Below are 7,808 nucleotides of genomic sequence, written 5' to 3'. Positions count from 1 at the left end.
GTCTGACACCCCCCCCACCCCCCAGGTGCGTACAGTCATTTATGGACGGCCCCAAAGATATTCACACGCCTCACAAACACCGGGCGCGCTTCTGCTGACATCCACTGCACTGCAGCAGCAGCGGCGAACGAATGCGCGTAGCTTGCCCAGAATAAAATCAGCCCACAACGCATTAATTTGACCCAGTGCATTGTGCGGGTTTCAACACACAGCGGCAAACGATTGTTGAACATGCCACCACGTGACGCGCTATGCAATTAACGTCGTCTGCGTCACGTGGGACACGTGCTCATTTTTTTTATCGGCTCCGTTAATTGCTGAGCGCGTCACGTGGGACGTGTTTGACAATCAGCAGGCGCGTGCAGCGCGAGTTAAGTTGTACAGTATTTGAATGGGGAGGGAATTGGTAAACGCGGAAAGACGGGCGCGTGGTGTTTGATCGCGAGGATTGGAGTTGGGACAAACTCTGCACTAAACGCATCTTCATTATTTAGTATATTTATTTGGACTGCAATGTAAACGTTTGGTTATGGATGGAAATGAGAACAATTATCTTCAGCCAATATATGCGCAAAAAAGACATTCTAATTCAAGTGTCGTTTGTAGTGTTTTAGGTTTCGGCTTTCTTATTTCTTAATTTTTCTACAAAACTTGCATATAATACGGGATATTTCATTATTTCAGCTTTTATTGGACAAAAATAACACGTCGCTTATTTCAAACGTTTAACAACCCAAAACACGTTAATGAAATTATCTAATAAGCTTGTATTTTTTTCAACGCTTCAAATAAATCAACGGTGACATTCCAAAATACAATATATAAAAAAAATCACAACATATTAAATGTAAATTCTGAATCGAAACGTAATTCAAAACAAGTCAATGCACTTTAATATATTTATGAACACAGACTTCCTGCCCACGCGCGCAACTTAATATTGCACGAAACGATCCTCCATCCTTTGTGCGTGATGGCAGCAGCAAGATGTTCAGTCGCTAAATACAAATTTCGAGCTCTGCCCCCCCCACGTTGAGAGAGAGAGGGGGCTTCAGTGGTGAGTGGTCTGACTTTAATAAATACCGCAATGAATAATTAATGAAAAAGTACTGTAATTGACGTTGTCGGTAAACAAGAATTTCAGCAGTTTAACACGTAGGCTTTCGCGACCAATATTATTCATAATAAAGGTTTTTGGGTTAGATCGCGTTTATTTATAAATGTGTCGTAACCCTCCACCACCCGACACGGCCAATCAGCAAAAAAAAGGTGTCACGTTGACAAAAGACAAATAATTCCTAACTTCAGCCCACCGGTGTGTTGAAGAGTTAATCCACATTTACAGTTTGAGTACGCCGTTTCGCTGGTAAATACTTCCAGCATCATCAAGCAATTCGCCAGAATGGTAAAGCCCTCGCTTGCTCCCGGTTTTATATAGGGCAGCAGGGTGACGTCATCACTTAACTCATCAGGTGCAGTGATTAGAGGCGGAGGGGGGGGTAATGTAATTATATAAGCGATTAGTAATCAGTCATTGGTTATGATTAGTAATGAGTTGTAGATTAGTAATTCTTTAAATCAAAATGTAATGTGTATTATTTAATAATACGCTTCCAGGCCGCACTAAGCCGGTAGCTGTCAGAGCGATTAAAGTTATTCTTGTTCCTCTCAATTTCAATGGATTCTCTAATTAGTCTTTGCCAGTAATAATTAGTTTTACACACCACTGCAACATTGTCAAAATCAATTGAGTGTCCTTGTTGACAAGCATGTTCTGCCACTGCCGACAGTTGTGTTTGAGATAATTTAATATTTCTCTGATGTTCTTTTAGTCTTACGCTGATGTTACGTCCCGTCTGCCCAATGTAGCAGCTGCCACATAAACAATTAATCCGATATACACCTTCTGTTGATAGTTTAGGTAATGCGTCTTTAGTGCAAGATACTAGTTTTTGAATTTTGTGTACTGTACCAAATCTTACTGTAATGTTTTGCTTTTGCAAAACGCGGGCTAATTTGTCAGTTACTCCTGAGAGTAACTGACAATGTGGATTAACTCTTCAACACACCGGTGGGCTGAAGTAGTGAATTATTTGTCTTTTGTCAACGTGACACCTTTTTTTTGCTGATTGGCCGTGTCGGGTGGTGGAGGGTTACGACACATTTATAAATAAACGCGATCTAACCCAAAAACCTTTATTATGAAGAATTTCAGCAATTGATTGATAACGTGGGTCAACTCATCACTCGAGGCACGTGGCGCACGAGTAGAATCACAATTGTCGCGTGGCGGGGTACCTAAAAAGGAGTTCGGTGGGGGGAGGAAAGTGCTTAATTGATCTAAATTGATTGAGCACGTGGCATTAATGAGCTCTTGTGTAGTTATCCACCACATCCCTTTTAAAAGGCGAGCCCGCCAGCGTTGTTCGCTTGAGGCGAACCGTGCGGCGTTAGTGACTGGCGGGAGGGAGGCATTCCTGGAAGGGTTTTCCTGTTCTTTCTGGCTGTTCAAGGCAGAGGACTGCCCATGATTGAAAAATGAATAAACTTTCAAATAGGGAAGGCGACATCTGAGAGTAACGGTTTTCGTGGCCTCAATCGGGAGGCGCTTTCTCATTCCGCTCGTTGCAATTGCGGCATTGAAGATACGCTTTTTTTGCCTTCGGAGATGAAACAAACGTCCCTGGTGGCGTGTGTCTGTGTATATCGGTTGGCGGGGAGGCAAAGGCAGTGTGGGGCGTCGTCATATGGTGAGCGGTAGTGCAAGCGGTTAGCGCGTTGCGCTATGGTCCCGAGTTCGATTCCCGCTCGCGGTCAACACGTCACGAATATCGGAATTTTTGTCTTGGGTACTCTCCTAGATCTACTCTGCCTCGAGTGAGTACCTGGTGTGGTGTGTAAAACATCGCCACGAGGGGGTGGTGCTAGCCACCTACCCCCTCGTGTGCCGTGCCGGCCTTCAGAAGTGCTCGCTGACGGCACCAACCCCAACGGTTTTGGGCTATACGAAGGGTATTTGTGCATCGATTGTGGCGCAAAGACGATCTGGGCGCGGTCCCGACCACATCACGACCACCGTCACCCCTCGTGGCCTCCCTGACAGCCCTTAATAGGTGCTCGTTGACCGGACGTGACCCAAGGCTGTAAACGAGAGCTCTTTGTACGCATGCAAGAGGCGTAGGTGATTGGTGCACTGCACTCGTAGCCCGGAATTCTGGGGTCGCGGCCACGGCGAATGTCTATGGCACGGTAAATCTGAACTTGCCCTGTGCCTCCCCTAGGTCTACTCCGCCTTAAATGATTACACTGTTGGTGTACAACGACAGCTTGAGGGGAAAGGAAAGAGCATCGTGCTCCGTTCCGGCCTTAATAGGTGCTCGCTAAGAAGCAATTGGAATTTAAAGTTGCCGTATTGCCTGTAATTGAACGCAGTTCAGACCCACTCTACACTGGGGGGGAAATCTGCTTCTGAACCTATGTTGGTACTCTTAGGCGATTTGTCGTATCTAGCTGTATATCAAATGCAAGCTCAAGGTGTGCGTTTTAAAATTTGAGTGTTTTTTTTATTTTAGGGCCCCTTTTTAACATGCTACAGGCCCTGCACTAACTTAATCCGGCACTGCTCCATGGTCGACTCGACCTTAAGTGAAGTAGCGGTGTAAAAAGTGAATTCCTCTGTACTGGGGAAACAAAGGCGGCTGTGGTGGTGTTGCGCTGTCTCCCAAGTTGCTTTTATGGCAATCCCGAACGGTTCTAATGCAAAGACCAATCTGGGGATATTTGTTTTGAGTCTCCTTGGTAACGTTGCACTGAAGTCGCCAAACGAATTTCAGCAACGTTGTCTTTACCATTCCTTCGCTGCTACGGTTTAGAAGAATTAACAAACCACACTTTTAACCTGCGTACGTGACCACCCGCTAAGACCCCCATTGGCTGTTCAGGCCTCCCGTTTACAACATCGCCACTATATACTGGACTGCTACCTCGCTGAAATTCAATGTCCTCGAGTACTCTGTATTAACATGTGTGTAAAATATCTCCATCTTAACAAATGACCCCCAGGTTATGTATCCTGAGTTTGTCATTCCGTTAATGGTAGAACGGCTTTTGATGTTTCGCATTACGACATTTTTCTTCCAGGGACGCATCCCCAACGTAAATAGAGGACTTGCCCTATTATACATGTAGTGGTGCGTTCTGCATATACACAGTACTTGGCTCCGTGTGTTCATCATGTAAAAATGTATGCACGCTGATCAGCACCTACCCTCCCCAACGGAGGCGGGCTAATGAAGAAACCGCTCTTTCTGGGCTACTGAATGCGGGTGGAGGCTGCTGGACTTTGGTCTCGCCCCACGCGGCTGGTCGGAGGTGTGGACAGCAGAAGACGTGCGTGCCAATGATGCAGATTTGCTCACTTGCATGAAAGCCACGCAACTTCCCCCTTGAGTGTGGCTTTCGTTTTTGTTTTGTTTTTGTTCAAAATAAAATTGGAAAATGGTATTGTATGGTAAATTATGTTGGGAAGTTTTGTGCAAGGTGGGGAGATGGTAAAAAAAAAAGAATCCCCTAAAATATCGGGTGGGTGGGTATGCATATTTACAACATGACAAGACTTTATTGGCAGACACGCTAAGTACTGCAGGGGAAAAACTCCTATTACGACCACAGCATCCACTGACGTGCTTGTGAGATTTTTTCAACGGGCAGGATGTGTGAGAGAACCAATGCTAGGGCCTCGTGTGGGCCGCAGCCCCAACAGTAGATAATTCACTGATTGCATACCATTAAAACAACAAAGTTGTAATGTGGCTTCAAGTCTGGAGTATGTATCTTTATTGGGAGTCGGCTTCAAACACCAGTTCTCCTGAAACGGGAAATGAATCTGGGTTAATACAGACGCGTCCGAACAGATTAAAAGAAAAACAAATCGTGCCAAATTCTGGCAAGCCAGCAAATCATCCAATTAGCTTCAGACTGAATTCAGCTTCTAGTGGCTGCAAGGGTCATGAACCCATTGCATACAAAACCATGATCTACCCACTGCGGGGATTGCTTCAGTCAATACACCCCCCCCCCCCCCCCCATAAACGAATCGGACAAGCCTACACAGTATGAACCACTATACACAAAGTACCTCCGTTTAGCACAGTCGGCATCGTCCATTGCGAAAAGGCCAAACACTTTACTACGAAGTTAAAGAAATTCGAGATTACGGCGATAATACTCGGGGTTGGAGCACCGATTTTACCCCAAATAAGCCCAGAACCAGATCACCCTCGGTGCGTGTGAGCCTGGGTAGCCATTGGTTGGGTGACCACACAGCAGGTAGACTGGCAGCGCATTGTATTGTATCATGCCCCCTCCCCTGCCGCATTAAAAAAAACCAGCCTGCTGAAGGATGGCGATGTAACTCACGACGATCAGCCCAACCCTCTTTCCACCAGTGCATTGCCAAAAGCGGTTCAACGTTCACATTTATCCACGCCCCCCACCCCCCCCCCCCCCTTTTTATTATCCGAGAGACGATGGTCATTCACACATCCACGTGTCTGTAATAGCAACGATGTTATTATCCACGAAAGTCTCAGCGCCTCGGGACTCCTTCCTTGAGACGGGCATGCTACATTGTGAACTCGTCCATTCGCCGGCAACACCGTAAGGCAGTGTACAAGCGGGGGGGGGGGACCGCACTGCCAGTAAGGGAGTACTGCGGGCGGCGCGTTACAACTTGAAATTAGATTAGTGGGGATTGGCCCATTCCACGTGTTTGTCGTCATACAAGAGAGGTTTATCTTTGTGAAAACTTGGGGGAGTAACCGCGAAGATACACCACCCACACTGATACACGTGATGGGGGGTTAAACACCTAAACCTCCACACCGGTCAAGTCACGAACCATACCAACTTGCTGTGCTGCCTGCCAAATCGCGGTAACCTCGCTGCCCGGGCCAATGTTAAGAGTATGACCAAAGCTCAAAGAGTTCTGATTATTTAGCCTTGGCGCTCATCCCAAAGGGACACGTGGACGACTTGTAACGAAACCGTCCACCGTACCCAGCCCGGTGTACCGCACACCAAAACACTTCTCTGGAGATGTCGAAATGCGGTGTTGGTTGTCCACGCGTCTGGCCCTTCGTCGCATCTACAGTAGGGGGGGCGTGGGGGAGGTCGGCTGCAACCTGCGGCTCTTTTTGAGGGCTGCTTTCGCGACGTTATTCAAATGCATCGCGGCTCTTGAAATATTGTAGTTTGTTTTTTGTTTATACCAAAATTCGAAAGAAAAAAACAAACAAACAAACATGGCTCTGCTTCCAATTCTGTTTGCCGATCACACCCCGATCTACAACAACGAAGCCTACTCGCTCCAGAACGTCGCTTAAAATAAAATAGAATTCATGTTAAGACATTAAAATAATTGGAGGCCTTACCGAGGAATCTCCGGGGTTGCTTGCCTCGTACCCCACGGGGCCACGAGGCGGCGTCTTCACAAATCGCGACGACTCCACGCAGCTGCCGCCCGCGGTAATTGGTTAATTGGTTCAGCCAGGGGTAATTGGTCAATTGGCTCAGCCAGGGGTAATTGGTCAATTGGCCCCGCCCGACATCATTAAACCGGCCGGCACAGAGAAATCTTCATATTTGTTGGTCGTTGATGATGATTGGTGATACATGATGATGGCTGATGGTGGTGAGATTGGCGAGAATGCTGTTACTATTCTTGGGTCTTTCGGTAAAGTCACGTCGATAGGTTAAAAGAAAATAACAAAAAAATACGACTTTTTGATCGCAACACAGCGGTCGTCTTGTGTTGCGATCGAAACGTCGTAGTTTTTTTGTTATTTTCGTTGAACCTATCTACGTGACTTTACCAAAAGACCAAAGAGTATTAATTCCTGCAGTCACGAAACCTTTAAGTCAAGATTTAATGCTGTTACTGGTGGTGATTAAATATTGATGAGTATTAATGATCGCGATGAATAAGTGATGACGACGATTGACGGTGGTGATGATAATGATGCTATTACTTACTTTTATACTGTATTGATAATGGAGTATTATAATGCCGAGTGCCGCTGTTTTTTTTCCGATGGAGTTATTTTATTACCCATACTTCGCCACTCCGGTCTCTGCCGGTTGGTGAGCCGAGGCCAGGGGGTCGGCGACCTACACGGCTCCAGAGCCGCGTGCGGCTCTTTCAAGGGCTGCATTGCGACGTTATTCGCCACGTGCATTGCGGCTCTTGAAATACAAAAAAAAATACAAAAATCCGAATTCGAACAAAAATGTCTCTTCTTGTTATATTTGTGGCCGAGCCGTGCGGCTAACTGATAGACTGCAGGTGAAACATCCCATTTCACAGGGCCCTCCTGTGGAAAAAAACAAAAAACAAGCCTTGAGATTCATTGAGACCGATAAGGGATACCTTTGCAAACGCGATTGGTTCCTGTCTCAAAATAGCCCGGGGTCACTCACCGTGACGATAGGAGAGGTGTAGGGGTCGGGCAGGGCAATGACCATTGTCCTGCACGTGCCCTCATTGACGACCCCGAAGATTCTTGATCGGGGAGGTCACCAGCTGGGCTGGGGTTTCAGTGGCCGCTCCTGTGTCTGAAACAATGGGGCAGAGAAGTTTATTCTTATATATATGAAAAATATATATATTTAAAAAACACCCCCTCTGCTGCCTCTATCATCCAGAAGTATACTGTACGGTACTATAAATGGGTACACCACCAGTGAAGTCGATCGGCAAAGGGGGTGTGTGGTGGGGTGAAGTGTGGGGTCCTCACTTCTCTGATGCTGAT

At 46.5% G+C, this 7,808-nt stretch overlaps 1 long non-coding RNA gene across 1 annotated transcript; it reads left to right on the top strand.

Moving 5' to 3' along the window:
- The first annotated feature begins 2,421 nt into the window (after positions 1 to 2,421).
- LOC142929376 (uncharacterized) lies at positions 2,422 to 4,503 on the top strand. The gene is made up of 2 exons (XR_012945670.1): positions 2,422 to 2,877; positions 4,261 to 4,503. It is a non-coding gene; the product is annotated as an uncharacterized LOC142929376 (long non-coding RNA).
- The last annotated feature ends 3,305 nt before the right edge of the window (positions 4,504 to 7,808 follow it).

The sequence above is a fragment of the Petromyzon marinus genome, chromosome 30, assembly GCF_048934315.1.
Source record: "Petromyzon marinus isolate PM22_M1 ecotype Great Lakes invasive population chromosome 30, UKy_Petmar_22M1.pri1.0, whole genome shotgun sequence".
In the NCBI taxonomy this organism is placed as follows: Eukaryota; Metazoa; Chordata; class Hyperoartia; order Petromyzontiformes; family Petromyzontidae; genus Petromyzon; species Petromyzon marinus.
Note: the sequence above shows the minus strand (reverse complement) of the source record. Positions and strands in the feature narration are given on the sequence as shown.